Source organism: Vespula vulgaris, chromosome 20 (assembly GCF_905475345.1).
Source record: "Vespula vulgaris chromosome 20, iyVesVulg1.1, whole genome shotgun sequence".
Lineage (NCBI taxonomy): Eukaryota > Metazoa > Arthropoda > Insecta > Hymenoptera > Vespidae > Vespula > Vespula vulgaris.
This window is the reverse complement of record NC_066605.1, coordinates 2,344,397-2,361,781: the sequence shown is the minus strand read 5'-3', so window position 1 is coordinate 2,361,781 and position 17,385 is coordinate 2,344,397. Positions and strand designations below refer to the sequence as shown.

At 30.5% G+C, this 17,385-nt stretch overlaps 1 long non-coding RNA gene across 1 annotated transcript in view; it reads right to left on the bottom strand.

Annotated features, from left to right (window-relative positions):
• Window positions 1-17,385, bottom strand: part of LOC127071093 (uncharacterized) — a 192,368-nt gene that overhangs the window by 33,278 nt on the left and 141,705 nt on the right. The window contains exon 2 of the long non-coding RNA XR_007784827.1: window positions 14,627-14,710. This is a non-coding gene — a long non-coding RNA (uncharacterized LOC127071093). The remainder of the gene's footprint in view (window positions 1-14,626; window positions 14,711-17,385) is intronic.

Below are 17,385 nucleotides of genomic sequence, written 5' to 3'. Positions count from 1 at the left end.
CATTAGGTGCGAAAGATCGACGCTATCCCGAGTGAATGCCAATAATCTCTCCCTTCCTTTCCCCTTTCACCCTTCCCACCCTTTCTTCCTTCTCTTTTTCTCTTTTTCTCCTTCTTTTTCTTTTTCTTCTTCTTCTTTTTTTTTTTACGATTTGTTTTACAGCCCCCATCAACCGTACGAAGACATAATACCGTAGGAAACATAAAATAATCAACAGGATCTCGCTACAATATTTTATCTCGAAATAAGAAATTAAAATGGAAATACAATGATATAACAGATAAATTACTTTTTACAAGAAAAGTTACACGATATATATATGTCTGTGTGTGTGTGTTTATATGTATATAATATTTAATAAATTTTATAGATTCTTTTTTTTACAACTTTGACGTTCACAATTTCCCCTCGTTGTGATCTCTCAATTTTTATTAATTCATGTACGAATTGGTACAAAAGAAAAGAAGAGAGATGAAATACAAAAAAAAAAAATATCAATTTTATAAATAATATAAAAACGTTAGATAATCAATAAAAAAAAGAGAAAATGATTTATTTATTCTCAACAATTAACTATCTATTATCAAAGAATAATTTTTCTTTTTTTCATTTTTCCTGAAAATTACTTTGTACGAAAAAGAAAATTAACAAAAAGAAAACAAAAAAAAAACATCCAATGAAATATAAAATAATAAATAAAACCAAAAGATATCTTAACCAATGAAACATAATATCGTGTTACGATAAGAGATCGTACGATTTCCGATCGATCCAACCGATCTAAAATGTTAAATAGAATCTCAATCGTAACAAATTTCATGCTCATAATCGGTCGTCCTTTAACAATCTATATCCCTCGTAATTTGTATGTACATAAGTGAATACTTACATACGTACGAACATATATACCTACAAACGAACGAACGAACGAACGAACTGGTAGAAAATGAACGACAAAAAAAGAAAAAAAACCATCAAAATAAAATAAAATAAAATAAAATAAAATAAAAAGAAAACAACAAACAAAAATGAAAAATAAATAGGAAAAGAAATAACAACAAAATAACAACAAAACGAAACAGAAAATAAAAAATCAAGGCTGGTATGTAGGCACGTATGCGCGAAGCTTATCTTATCGAACGGTGGTTGCTGGTCGCCAAGGGGTATTCGTACTTAATTTCTTATCTTGTAAAGCAGCGCACTTAAGATTGTCCCCCTGTACCCTCTGAAGCTGGATCGACGAACAGAAAGAGAAAGAGAAAAAGAGAAAAAGAGAAAAAGAGATAGAGATAGAGAAAGAGAACCAAGTTTTCTCGGTTGTTTCTCGATACACGAACGAACCATTGTCCCTCTCTCACGTTTCCTCGTGTTCAAATGTAGTAGTATATATACATTTGTGTACTTTCGAACGAGTTTGCGTGGGCGAACCGGCCGATCTTCGTACAGGTGACCGACGGTCGACACGATGGCAGCACCGATCGACGATCTTTTACCCTATTTCTTGTTTATTCTACATTTAACCTGATCGAAAGTCCAAGTGTAAAGCTTTAAACAAAAAAGAATAATTATTTTCATCTTTGTATTTTAATCGCGAAAAAAGAGGACAGAATTTTTTAACATTTACGTCATGCTCTTATACATGTAGCCAAGTCTATTTAGTTTCATCGTTTTTTTTTATTTTTTAATTGAATTCAATTTGTCGTCATTCTCTATAGAGCAAATGAATATTTATTAGGACTATATTTGTAAGACGAATGGAGTGTAAAAGGATGGCTAATAAAATGTTTACGATCGTGACTATTCGGATGAAATAAAATATGTTATTATCATTTTGTCTAAAATAAAAAAAATATATGTGTGTGTGTGTATGTAGAATGTAAAAAAAATGATTGAACTTTCTCCTACGAATCGTCTCTAAGATCCTTTCAATAAAAAAAAAGAGAGAGAGATAGAAAGATAAAAAAAAAAAAAGACAAAAAAGAGAAAAAGAAAGAAAAGATATACTCGTCAGACTACAAATTAGAAGAAAAAAAAAAAAAACGTACATGCGTATATAGAATGTAAAAAAATGACTGAACTTTCTCCTACGAATCTAAAATCCTTCGAGTAAAAAAAAAAAGAGAAAAAAGATATAATATTCGTCAGACTAAAAATTAGAAGAAGAAAAAAAGAAAGGTAAAAAGAAACCAACAGAGGAAAGAAAGAAAGAAAAAAGAAAGAACAAGAACAAGAAGAAGAAGAAGAAGAAGAAGAAGAAGAAGAAGAAACAAGACAATGACACAAAATGAAAGACGATAGTATCTACCCAATATTACTAAGAGTTAAAACGATGTAATCAGAGAACTAGAAGAAAAAGAAGAAGAAAAAGAAGAAGGAAAGAAAACTGTTCATCCGTAGAGAAAACTGAAAGGACAGCAGGGAACCAAAAGATTTGAGTGTCATCATCATCCTCTTCGTCGTCATCGTCGTCGTCGTCGTCGTCGTCGTTGTCGTCGTCGTCGTCGTTGTAGTTCTACCGATTGCACAATACCGAAACGAATGGGACTGAAGATGTACTTGAAAGTTGACTAGGATACTAGAATCGGATGGACCCCCCATTGCTAAAAGCTTTTAAGCTAAGGTTTACCCCATAACAACGACAACCATTTTATTTTGGTATATATATATATATATATGTACACACACACACACATGTATGTATATATAGTATACGTTCTTATTTTGTCTAGCCACAGTTAGAAAAAAAATATGTGGACAAAACGAAAAGACTGAGGATTGAAAACGATGACGATATCGTCTTCGTTCGAAACTCTCTCTCTCTCTCTTTTTCTGTAGGTTACAGTGGAATGGAAGAAAAGGTTACGGGGTGGGTATCCTTTCGAAAAAAAAAAAAAAGAAAAGAAAAAGAAAAGCATTCACCAACGGCGTCCAACAAATTGGCGCGACGACTTCTTTCTTCTTTTTATAACTACTGTCTCTCTCGCAGTAGGGGTGTCGCACGATCGCTGTCTACCCGAAAGAGAAAAGTCGTGTTTTCTCGTACACCGTGTCTAAAGAGCTGTCGTCTACCTAGCTAGTCGTCTTCCTACGTCTACATTCGTCCTCAAAAGATATCTATGATCTTTAAATGTTATGTATGTAGATATAATACGTTCAATGTAATACGGGGACATTTATCTCGCATCGAATAGAGGTAAATTTTGTAGATGAATTTTATATTACGATGATTTTGAAAAATATAGAATTTTGTTAAATTCGAGACGCGTTTTAAGATTGGGGGATTGATTATTTGAAATGGAGTTTCGTAGAGTGAATTGTGTTCTCTATCGAGTGTAGTATGTTAGTGGATATACGTGAAAAATAGTATACATTATAGTTGCTATTGGATATATATATATATATATATTAACAGTATTTTATTATTATTGATATAATAATTATATAATTAATATTAGATAGACGCAACTAGCAGTAATATCAATAATATTTTACCAGTACGTTTAATAAATTAATTATTATATTCGTACGATATCATTAAAATACAGTATATCATTAACAAACATATAAATATAAATATTCCCAACAATTAATTGCACAATATAAAACTATCAACTACAAGTTCGATCGATAATAATTCGAAATAAAAACAATACATGATTCGAACCTACAACGATATGCACGTATTAGAACAAAACAAAAAGAAAGAAAGAAAGAAAGAAAGAAAGAAAGAAAGAAAGAGAAACAATAAATGATAAAAATCTAACTGATTAAACCGATTCACCATCGAATATATTATACATCACCATACGAAATAATACAATTTCTTAAAGAATCTTAAGATATTAATAGAATAATAATATATAATGTATACATATCGATTCATCCATTTGCTGTCATAAAAAGATCTTCGAAAAAATAAAAAGAAACGAATAGAAAAAACAGAACAAGGACGAAGAAAAAAAATGAGAAAAACAGACAGACAGACAAGAAAGAAAGAAAGAAAGAAAAAAGAAAGAAAGAGGAATGAAAAATCGTTGGACAGTAGGCTCGAAAGGAACGTCGTACGAGACTCGAGAAGAACGCGGCTAACGGACAGAGGCGGCGGCTCCTCGTTAGGTTGAAAATAGTTCGGCCACTACTAATTCAGGCTGACATAATTGGGGGTGTTTGTTACCTGCACACCCTCGTACGAGCGCTCCTCGTACAAGATCGTATAACGAAGAAGAACATGGAAAACCTCTTCGGGCGATCCTAGGGGTCGATAGGCGATGCTATCGTCGCCCGACAGCTTGTAGTCCAGCTTGGCCTCATCCTCCATGGCCCCACTTTTCGCCTCCATCTTTCTTTCTTTCTCTCTCTCTTTCTTCTCTTCTCTTCTTTTACCTATCGTCTCTTGCCTCCCTCTCTTACACCCCACCATCACCCCACTTCTTTCCATAACCTCCCTCTTTCACCTTACCTATACTACATACAACCAGGCTAACTTTGCTTCTATCTTTTTCTATCTTTCTTTCTTTCTTTCTTTCTTTCTTTCTTTCTCTTCGTTATTTCTATCTCTTTCTATCCTTCTTCCACGACTCTTTCTTTGAAACTCTTTTTCTCTTTCTAGGCATCTTCTTACCTACCAACATACATACGTACATATGTACATATATACATACACATTTTATATATATGTATGTATATATGTATAAATGTATAAGGTTACATAGAAAGAATACACATATACAGTACTTGTATACATATATCTATACACATATATAAATATAGAGGGAAAGAGAGAAAAAGAGAGAGAGAGAGAGACAAGTTAGATAAGTACATAGTTATATAGCAACCTAGCCGATGACCCTTCGATAGTCAAGAGATAGCCAGAAGATACTCGTATTCGCGAACCGAAGGCAACTACTAACCGAAGACTCCTTTCACCGTATACATTCGTGCCCATCTACAGGCTACCCCAAAATTTCTAATTTCCATATATATATATATGTTTATTTATTTATTTATATACGTGTATATGTATGTATCTATACGCTTATGAAATATTTTTTTTACATACAACCATCATATCCCCAATACAAAAATTTAACTCGATATCATTACATCTATCGAATTCAATGACTACTTGATCGTAATAAAAAAAAATTTGATATTATCTTGAAAAAAGAAAATTAAAAAAAAAAACGAACAAAAAGAAAAACAAAAGTGGATATTTTTCTCGTAATTTCTTTTGATTCGAGAATCCTTGAAACATACTGTACGTTTTTACCTTTTCTCTCCGATCTTTTTATTCCCTCTCTCTCTCTCTCTCTCTCTCTCTATCAGTCTTTCTATCTTTATCTTTATCTCTCTGTTCTTCGCGATCACGGGCGGCCCAACTTGGAACGTGAGCGCTTTGTACTTCTGTATCGGCCCTCGAGGTCTCAGGGTGACCTCTGGTTTGATTTACCGCGCGACAAGACGTTAGATCCTTTCTTCTAATATTTCACGTTATTGTACGAACCGTTTCCGCGGTGCATTTGTCTCCTGTAATCATGCCGATTCCTTATTTTGATAAGGGCTTATCGACGAAATTGAATCGTTGCTTTGATTTTATTTTTTATTGTATGTATGTATGTATGTATGTATGTATGTATGTATGTATTATAATTTAATCATTATTCTGTATTAATGAAATTATTTCTATGAAATTATATCTATGATGAATTTCTTTTGTTTTTTTTTTTGTTTAAAATTAATAAGTCAAAATTAATAAGAAACTAATGAATAACAAATTTTACTCATATGTGGTATTAATAAAATATATTTAATATAACATCGCAAAAATTAATTATATCTGTTATAGAAGTTATACTATTTAATAATATTGAAATTATACGACTAATAGAACTATTGAATATAAAATTTATTTATTTATTTTTTGATTATAAAATTGATAAACTAATAGTATAAATTATATTGTATAGTTTGACTATAGTTATATTAGTTATACTTTACAGTGATAATAATTATAATTAGCGAACAATAAAATTTCATGGATCACGAAAAAAAAAAGAATTTTATAACGATACTTTTTAGATACAATAATATAATATAAATAAATATATATAACATAAATAAAAGTCATATACGTATACATATAAATAAGCATATTTTTTGTTACGTTAATTAAATAGTCCCAACGAATAATATAACATTCGAGAAACAATTCGAGTCCATAAATTCAAATATCATAAATCACAAGAATGTTTTCACAAAATGGAAAAAGGTTGTTGACGAGATAGAAAATGCCATAGAAAGGAAGAAAGATAAGTAGTGCCAATGGAGAAAATCTCAAAGTCAAATATCTCAATCCTATAACAAACAATGAGTAACACGTCTACGTCAAAAATGAGAAAGCCGATTCAAATACGCCTTGAAAATTCCCATAACACAGGGGCCTTCCACTTTCTAACCATCAAAAGGATGTTATTTGCGGTTTGCCATGAGCATAGCTCCTCGTCCATCCCATAGCAAACTGTTTCGAGCGAAAAAACCGACGGATTTAAACTCGAGTCAAGTGTGTGTTGGCTGATAAAACTGGAAACATAGCGCGTTATGTGTAAACTCTGCCCATAGGCCGAACCAGCGGCCCTATTCAAGGATACATTTTTCCCTTAGACCCTTTTACTCGTGTCGAGTGCCGACAACTTTCACTTTCAACAATATAAAACTTCGCTTTCTGATTTTTTCTCTCTTCTTTTTTCTTTTCTTTCTCTCCTCTTTTTCCTTCTTTCTAAACCAAAAACAAAAAAAAAAGAAATAATTATCCCATTCTCTTTCGTAATATATTTCTACTTTTTATTATGCCTTTTTTTTATTATTAAATGTTACTTGATCAAGTCTGATTAAATATCTCATACATATATATATATATATATATACTCCTTTTCGAAAATTTTATAGACTAGTCATAAGTCATCATTTCTTTTTTCTTTTTTTTTTTTAGATTTTAATACTACAAGTTTCTAAACTTTTACAACTTTCGACTAAATATAATTAGATAATAATATCGCGTTAATTATCTTGGAATATTCTATGATAAAGAATATATTTTCTTGGAAACTATCCCGCGGGCATTGTATATTATTTTGATGGTTAGTAAAAAAAAAAAAAAAAAAAAAGAAAAAAAAAGAAAAAAGAGAATAAAAAAAGAAAGGAAGAGAAAGAACAAAAGGAAAGAAAAGAAAATTATCGATCTATTCTGACAGAGGCGCCACAGGAAAAGAGACGATTTGTTGTAAATCGCGTGTCCGTCCAAAGAAAAATTTCTTTACGACCGAACGATCAGCGGGGTCCCTAAGGAACGAGGGTTATCGTTTTCTGGAAAACTTGCGGAACACGTGTAGCCTCCTGGGTGGTCATATCGTTTCATTCGCTTGGTAGTACTTCAAAAAATCTGTCCTGTTCTGTTCTACTTGAAAATCTATAGACACTCTAAGTAAAACCGTTCCAATTCTTATAAAACTATATTATACGAAACACGTCTTTGGTAATATTATTTCTTAGCAAAATTTAAATTAAAAAAATATATATACATGCATAATACAAAATTGATATAATTGATATGTGATTCTAAACATTTTCGATAATGTAAGATTTGAAAAGAACGTTCCCAAATTTAGATAGAAAATTTTGCAAATTTGTAGAATAATTATATTATCATTAGAAACTATCTCCCTTTTTCTCTCTCTCTATATATATATTTTTTTTTTCTCTAAACAATTTTATAAAAGTTTCGAAATTATTAGAACGATTGAATCAAAATTTCAAAAATTTGCATTTGAAACATCGTGGATGAAATAAGATATAAAAAAAAAAGATGTTTCTAAATTCGGAGATAGAAATTAATCAACTTAAATTCAAAATTTCCTTCTAAATATTTCTTTGATTAATAAAAATAAAATTAATCAAATGATACTTCGATCGACATTTTATCGTTAAGAATGTTAAGAATTTCTTATTGCTGATACTTATAAACGATAAGACAATCAAATATTTCTTATCAAATTAACATCATTCGCCTTTATCATAAATATTTATAAATACTTAATATTTCATTTAAGATTATGCAGTTCAACTTGTATAACGAATTATTCCACAAGCATAGTTCGTTACGTTCTCACGCTTCCGATGACTTGCATTAACACATTTCCTCTTCCTTTTGCAAATGTAAGAGGAAATGTATGGGGTATTATTCACGCGCGAACGCGCATACAATCTTGAAATCCATGCTATAGAAACGATCGATCGAAAAATGAAAGTCAAAATGAACTTTTGCACCAATTTAATATGTGCATATATACGATAATCACGTATTGACAAAAATAAAGAAATAAATAAATAAAACATGATCCAGACATGACTCTAACAAAATTGTTGAACGAAATTTGTTATTGATGAATCGTCAAATTTTTTCTTCAATAAAGAAAAAAAAAATGATCCATTCTATTCACACACCGGTAACAGATGATCTATCAAAAATCCTTGAATCTCTAGTTTGACAATCTGAGAAAGAGAAAAAAGGAATTAGCCGAAAGATACACGAGAGTACAATTAAAAAGGAAAAGAAAAAAGAAAAAGAAAGACAAAAGAAAATAGATTCGATCGAAAAATTGAACGAAGAGAAGAAGAAACGATATTTAAAACGATGCTTACAAAAAGAAAAAAGAAAAAAAAAGAAAACACTTCGTATATCGAAAATGTTATTTTCATTTCACTTATTTTCCATGTCACCAAGTTTCTCTTCTCGGCTCTTACCATTATCCATAAAAGAAAATACGAGAAATACGTTGATTGAAACGTTCTTTAAGATCGTGTCGAAGTATTACGACAGAAATGAAATTTAAAAGAAAAAGTAAGTAGAAGAAGATCCAAAAAAAAGAGAGAGAGAAAGAGAGAGAAGAGTATATAAAATAAAAGTGACAATACAAATAAATAAACAAACATGGCCAATGCTCTAAAGTCTCATTCTTCTTCTTGGCAGGATCGTCTTCACGCTTCGAAAGGACTTTTAAGAAAAAGAAAGAAGATAGAAAATAGGGAGAGAGAAAAAAAAAGAGATCTCGCTAAAAAGTGTCGTGTAGAGTAATAGGAGTATCCTGGCCCATGACCATATCGACTCTCGTTTCAAGTTCAACGGCTTCGTGTTACTCTTGGCCAGTGAAGTTTTAACGGCCATATTTTTGGGGCCCGTGGCTTGGAAAAATGAGAAAGATAGAGATAGAGGGTGGAAGAAAGAGAGAGAGAGAGAGAGAGAGAGAAAAAGCTGACACCGAGAGAGTGCATGTTCCTCGTCTGTCAACGATCGTAGAATCTCAGAGTGCTTTCACGTAAAGGCGTGTCGACGAGACGCACGCGATCCTATATAATAGTAGGTAGGTATATGCATATTCGTTGAGTAGAGATAAGCGAAGAAAACTACGTTTTCCTCTTTAAGCGATCGAAACGAAACACTGTTTCTTTTTTCTTTTTCGTTGTTGTTTTATTTTCATTTTTTTTTGTCTTTTTCTTTCTTCTTTTTTTTGTATTTGTTCTTATATCCGTGTAACATCCAAGCGTAGAAGAAGCGACTTTAAAAAATGTCTGTTACTTCTCAAATTTTTTATGGCAATAACGTTTTCATTGGAATTAGATTCGATAAATTGATTTGTTTTATTCGTTTAATGTAATGTAGTATGTATGTATCTATGTATTTAGAGGTTAATTGATCGATTGATATTGTAATTTTATATAATAACTATATAATAATATATATATATATATATATTCTGTTAATAATAATTTTATAATGCTCGATATGTGATACGTTATGTATTATATTAATTCATTATATTTCGTATTACAATCATTCCTATATATTTTACTAATTATATAAAAATAAATATGTATATATAATATATTTTACATACACGATAAATCATATATAACTAATTATCAAGACAAAAATAAAGTGACGAATAATGTACGTGTAGATATACATATGTACAAAAAGGTTCGGTCCCTCTAATAAATCTGTCAAGTATTCGTGAAAAGCAAACTTATCAATCGAGATCGTCGTCGAACATTTATTTGTCTGCTGCGAATAACGCGTTGAATCTGATGATCCATGTAAACGATGTCTAACTGTGTCTCCAAGAAACACCAGCCAACAAGAATAACGTTTATTTGTGTGTACTAACAATACATACTAACTTATCTACATACGTGTATACATATATACATACACACACATATACATTGAAAACGTATATATTTATATACATATATATATATATATATATATAAACAGAGAGTCAAGTATTTCGAGACGAGTCGTTGGACGACGGTAAGAAATGTGCGAGCTATTCGTTTGACGGAGAAACATAAATTCGAGACGTAGAACGATTTTCTCGCCTTGTCACCTTTGTCATTTGTTGCTTATAAATACCAACAGAACGAAAAGAGAAACAGAGAGAGAAAGAGAGAGAGAGAGAGAGACAGAGTGTTATTCCCGGTTGCAGGACGCTATCCAACCGTTTCTCTTCTTTCGAGTCCAATGTCCCCAAATAGAGCTCGCAAATAGATTCGACATGCAGACAGAAACTCAGTTTCGACCTTTTTCCGTCGAATTACCTTTCAAAATTAACGATCAACATTAACGATTTCGAAATTACGCGTTTTTCTTTTCTTTTCTTTTTTTTCTTTTTTTCTTCTTTTTTTTTTTTTTGAGGAATCGATACATTATTTTCAAACGTATACGTTATTTATAATTATGATAATTAAATCTTGAAATCTCTAAATCTTGAAGTACATTATTATCTTATATATTGATATATAAAAACGTGTACGATGAAAATTATTTGTTTCCAAAAGTATCCAACTACATTCGATAATATTTGTTTTATATGTTATTAATAAAGAAAAAGTTATGTTCTCTTTAGTAGATTTTGTATATGTTATATATGACAATAAATTTATTTACAAAGTTTTTATCAAAAGCTATGAAAGTGTGAAAGTGTTACGAAAAAAAAAAGTAATAAAAATAAAAGAAATTTGAAAGTATCGAATATTTCAAATATTATCTAATTATTAGAATATTAAAAGGATCTAATTCTTTGATCTAAAATTAAAGAATCTAATTATCTAAATATTAAAATAATCTCATTCATTATATTTACCTATGATTACTATAAATGCAATAAATTCAAATCGTAATTTCGAATCGACATTCGATAAAGTTTCGATTTAATAAGTATCAAGAGAAAGAATTTCATCTACGTAAGAAATTTTCATTTCAATTGATCCAATAAAAAACGTATCGTTTTTTCGATTGATATTATTAAACAATTTGTTTTTTAACATTATTATAAAAGATCAACGATCGATCGCTTAAATCAAAATCTCTAACACGATGTAAAATTTCTACAAACGATCGATGATCGATAATTAAGTAATAGGATCGATCCATTTAAAGTCGATTAGTCGCACACAGAAAACCCACAGTTCGATATCTAAAAGATTTGTCGACGTGATTATAAAGCATGAAAGATAAAAAAAGAAAAAAGATCGATACGTCGATTTGTAGCGAAAGATCACGACAATTACAGTAAAAATCAAAAATAAACGAAAACACAAGTTGGAATCCTAATCTTTAAGATTAAAAGAACGCTATTTTCGATTCCCATTTACAAAAAATCTGTCTCCCTTTTTCTCTCTTTCCAATCCTCTTTTCGAAAGATCTATTCCAGAAATGATTTCTATAAAATGTTTACGATGTTTCTCTTCGCGAACAATAATGACTTCACGTACGATTACAGAAGATAACCGATCAAAACTCGATCGATCCATTTAAACTCCGATTACTTCCCAAACTCTAAAATCCATGGCAGGTAATACGCGATTATAAACCACGTAAGATAAAAACAAACATATATAAAAAAAATAAATAAATAAATAAATAAATAAATAAATAAACGTAAGATCGATACGTTGATTCCGAGTGATTACACAAAGGAGAGAAAGAGAAAAGGAAGGAAAAAAAATAAAAAAATAAATAAATAAATAAATAAATAAAAAAATAAAAAATCAGAAGAAGAAATCCTAATCTTTGAGATTAAAAGGACGCTTGGTTCTGGCTTACGAGAATCTTTCTTTCTCTCTCTTTCTCTCACTCTGTGACAGTCAGTCTGTCTTTTCGAAAGATTATTCGAGGACTGGTCCCCGTAACAACATCGCTTTGGGGATCTTCTCGCAAACAATAATGATGCGACAAGTGGAGGACGCAGACCCACGGACTCGAGACTAGGAGAACACGAGCCTCTTTTCTCTTTGACTCGAGTTATTTATCGACGAGATAAACCGTCCTGGCTGTTAAATGCGTCGGTTTAACATAAACACCGATAAGTCGACCACGCGAGAGAACCTTAACGACATTAAGCAGACGCGAAAAGCACAACGACGCGACGAAGGCAACTGCTAAACAGAAAGAGAAAGAGAGTTTCTTTTCATTTTCTATCTCACTCTCTCCTTATTTTGTCTTCTTTTTATTTCTAACACGAGAAACACTCTATGGACATCCGATACATATATGTATTATTATCTTTCTTATCTAAAACTCTATCTAAACTGCTAGGAAAAAAGAGAGAGATAGAGAGAGAAAGAGAGGGAGAAAGGTTTTTATTTTCTCTCTCTTTCTCTCTCTCTTTCTCTCTCTCTTTCTCTCTCTTTCTCTCTCGTAGTTGGAAAAATAAGAATTTAAATTACAGTAAGAGTAAAGTTAATATATATATATATATATATATATGGAAGATAAAGAAAGAAAAAGAGGGGGGGGGGAGATTGAAAGAAAGTTTTTGACGTTTGTAATAATTTATAGTTATTTACGTTTAAAAATATTAATTCTTAATAAGAAAAATAAAGAGGCTTTCTGTCTCTCTCTTCCTCTCTTATACACTCATTTTCATATATAAACACAAAGAACAATCTGTTATATTATATACGATAGATAGAAAGAGACTTCTATATAGGAATTCGGAAAAGAAAAAAAGTTAGTCTAAAAGAATATTAAAAAAGAGTACGTCGATTTACGAAAATCGTTTAAAAAACTTTTCGACGAGCCGATAAATACTAATTTCCTTCTGATCAAATAACGACGTCCGAATTATCTACATGGACACTAATTAATTAAACACAAATATTAACGTCGTATATTCCGTCAATATCTCTCTCTCTCTTTCTGTTTTTAAAATATATTTAATACATATCGAGTATAGTTAACAAATTTTCTGATTTTCTACGATCGTATTTATATTTCTTCAAATATTATTTTATCAAAATTGATAGAGAGTGATAGGATATACATACACACACACAGATACATATATGTATGTACGTATGTATGGATGTATACATGTATGTATGTATGTATGTATGTATGTAGGTATAAAAATTCGATTATCCGAACGATTATCGAGGTCTCTGGCGCCAGAGACCATAACTTTTCCATACAGAAGACCTCAGAATAACCTCGCGAATATCCCTTTACTTCGCGTGACCCTTCCATCGACCCTTTTTCTCTCCATCGACGATCTTGACCTTTACGATCATCCTCGATCCAAGCACGACCAGCTTTCCTTGCTTCGTAATGGCATCTCTCTATCTCTTTCTTTCTTTCTTTCTCTCTCTTTCTCTCTCTCTCTTTCTCTCTCTCTCTCTCTCTCCATCTAATTCTTCTTTGATCTTTTCCTACATCTATTACTAATATTAACTATCTCAAATTTTTTATTGTATTTCTATAATAACGATAATAATAATCGTAATATTTCGATAATAATTATTAATTTTCACACGTAACGTAGACTTTGTTATCGTTTTAATTAACGCGAGTCGATTGATAATAACGTAAGACGATTAATGAGACATTGTTAGTAATATTTCTTTTTCTTTTTTTTTCGATTATACGATCTGTCGATTACTGTTATTTATTTATTTCTTTTTGTGTAAAATATATATCGATCTTATGATAGAGAGTAACACGTTATATAAAAATAACGTATTAATTATTTATTATCATCAATATTGTATAAGTCATATGTGTGTGTGTGTGTGTCTAGAGTTTATTCAGTCTTTGATAAATAGTTTCAACATTTTCTTCCATCAAATCAAGAACAAATACTACCCTATCGTCATGAATATGAATGTACGCGTTAGAACGTTACTTCCTGCTACATATAATACCTATATGTATATTTATGTATATACTAATTTGAATTGCCAAGGGAGTGCACGATGTGCCACTTTCGTATGATACACAAAATACCATACGAGAGACATGAACGTCATGAAACGTTTAGGTATCCATAGATAATCGATTAATTAGCATCGAATTAATTATTTAACGACGAACGAATAATCCTATGATCTAGTCGATACGACCGAGTTGTATCAATGCGTAAAAAAAAATCGATTACGAAAGAAAAGTAATAAGTGTTAATTATTTTCAAATTGAAACAAAAATTCTTTAACGAAACTTTCGATCAATCATAAATAATTATTGTATAGGTTACGAGATAATCGTAAAATATATATATCATTATAATATACTTACGTGCGTTCTATCTCGTCGAACAAAATTCTTCCATTCCAATTTCGATCTTCCAAAGTAATATCACGGTTGCGATCTCTCTCGTGTCTGAAATATTATTTACAAATTATATTAGAAACTATGTTGAAAAATTATTGTTTATACTTATATAAAAATTAACAAAAAGTATATATCATGTATTATAATTATGAATTATAATAGTACATATACGTTATTATATATTGTAATAAATATGTACGTTTACGAATGTTAATTAATAATTGTCGATATAAGAATTAATAAAATTAGATTACTTTGAATTCTTATAAACATTTTTTTACATGATTTTCGATCTTTCAAAGATTGTTAAGCTTATAAAATAAGTGGAAAATAAATTCCAATATAATTCACTTATATATAATTCTTATAAAAAAAAAAAAGAATCTTCGACGTAAACGACCTTTCGAAAACGTCGTAACAATTCTGGAAATTATTCTCACATAAATATCTCAAAAATTTAGCTAACGCGTATTTAAAACTCGATGTGTGTCCTCTCCAACGAACTGGAACGAAATGAACGACGACGATCTATTTATTTATAAAATACGATTCCTCGTTTGTGTGTATATAGGTCGAGAAAAGGTGACATTAATTTATAACGATTTAACAGTTGTTACATAGTAAAAATCATTGTAAAATCACTCAAGTAATTGGAAAATAAATTCTAATATAATTCACCTATATACATATATAATTCCTATTTGAAAAGAAATCTTCGATATATACGATCTCTCAAAATCATCGCAAAAGTTTCGAAAATAAAGATCAGATAAATGTCTGAAAAATTTGACTAAGTCGTATTTAAAACTCGACGTGTGTCCTCTTGGACGAACGCGAACGAAATGAACGACGATGATCTGTTTATTTATAAAATACAATGCCATCGTTTGTGTATATATACGTTTCGAGAAAAGGTGACTTTAATTTATAACGATGTAACAGTAAAAATCATTGTTAAAATCATGAAAATAATTGGAAAATAAATTCCAGTACAATTTCACTTATACATTATCCCTATAGGAAAAAAAAAAAAAAAGAAAAAAATAAATAAATAATCTTTCATTTACATAATAGACGATCTTTCAAAATCGTCGTAAGAATATAGAAAATAATCGTCGAATAAATATCTCCGAAAATTTGACTAACGCGTATTTAAAACTCGACGTGTGTCCTCTTGAACGAACGCGAACGAAATGAACGACGATGATCTGTTTATTTATAAAATACAATCCCTCGTTTGTGTGTGTATACGTCGAGAAAAGGTGACTTTAAGTGGTAACGATTTAACGTGCGTTAGTCAGATCGTAATATATTACGGGGCAAAGTGTCGGTCGTTGACGCTCTTGGAGTTTGTTTGTGCCCTTAGCTTAATGGATACACACCTCAAGGATTTTCTTCGTGCTTTATAGCCAAGAGAGTATCGTTTGGACCGAGTCCAATGTCCGTCCAAGGCACTCACGGGTACTTTTACTTCGAACGGGTCCCTTTATAACGTTGTCCTTTGATACATACATACATACATACGTACGTACATACATAGATACATAGATAGATAAATAAATTTATTTAAATAACTCGTCTGCGATGAATCCAAACGAATAAGATTAATAATATTTGTTAAATCATTTCCAACGATTTATCTAGCGATTATAAAGGAACTCACACAGAACTTGGATAAGTATTATATTTTATCGAATTTCTGATTTTATAGTTTTCAATCGGTCAATTAAGACTTCCTTCTTCGTTTTTCTTTTCTTTTCTTTTATTCTTTTTTTTTTTGTTTGTTTTTTCTTTTGTTCGCTTTTTTTTTTTCTTTTTATTTCTTTTTTCTTTTTTCCTTTGAAAAGATGACGATATCTTAACTGTTATATACGAAGCTTCGGTTCCCTTCTTTCTGAATGCCCTGTCTTGTTAGACTCGGAATGATTATTGAAATTTATCTTAGCGAGTTCCACGCTCTTGGCCGTCGAAGGTCGAAGATTAAACATCGTGAAACAGACGAGTATTATACGATTAAAACGAAATTATATGAAAATGTTTCCGGTTTTAATGAGAATTTATATATACTATACATTCGCGCGCGTGTGTATACGTGTGTGTGTGTCCATAAAAGTACTTATAATCCTTAAGATGTATTATACGAAAGAATATCTATGATATAATACAAAATTTTTTATTAATATAATAATAGTTACTCTATTATTTTCTCAAAAATCATAACTATAATATATATATGTGTGTGTGTGTATGTATATGTATTAATATTTAAATAACTTTACTCAAACACATACTCAATCTTTGAAAAACTTATTAAAACCTATATATAAATAAAAAGAATTCATAACGATTGAGATACATCGAAAGAATAATTATCTCTAAAGTACAATAAACTATACTGACAAATATCAAAAATATTAAAAGAAAAAACAAAAATTGTGAACATTAACATATATGAATAAAATGATCTAAACGATCAAATATTATATCTAATCATTAGCATTTCTAGTACATACCTACTTATATATATATACACACACACACACACACAAATATACCTAAACATTATGGTCAAAGTAAAAGCGTTTAAAATCCAACGATCCCTTTTCAAAAGATTCGATCTAAAAACCTTCCAATACCGAACAGGTGCAATGAAGTCCGATAAGAAGGCCACACACTCAGCTGCTCTCGTTCTAGAATATTTTTTTTAACCTTCCTTTCGATCC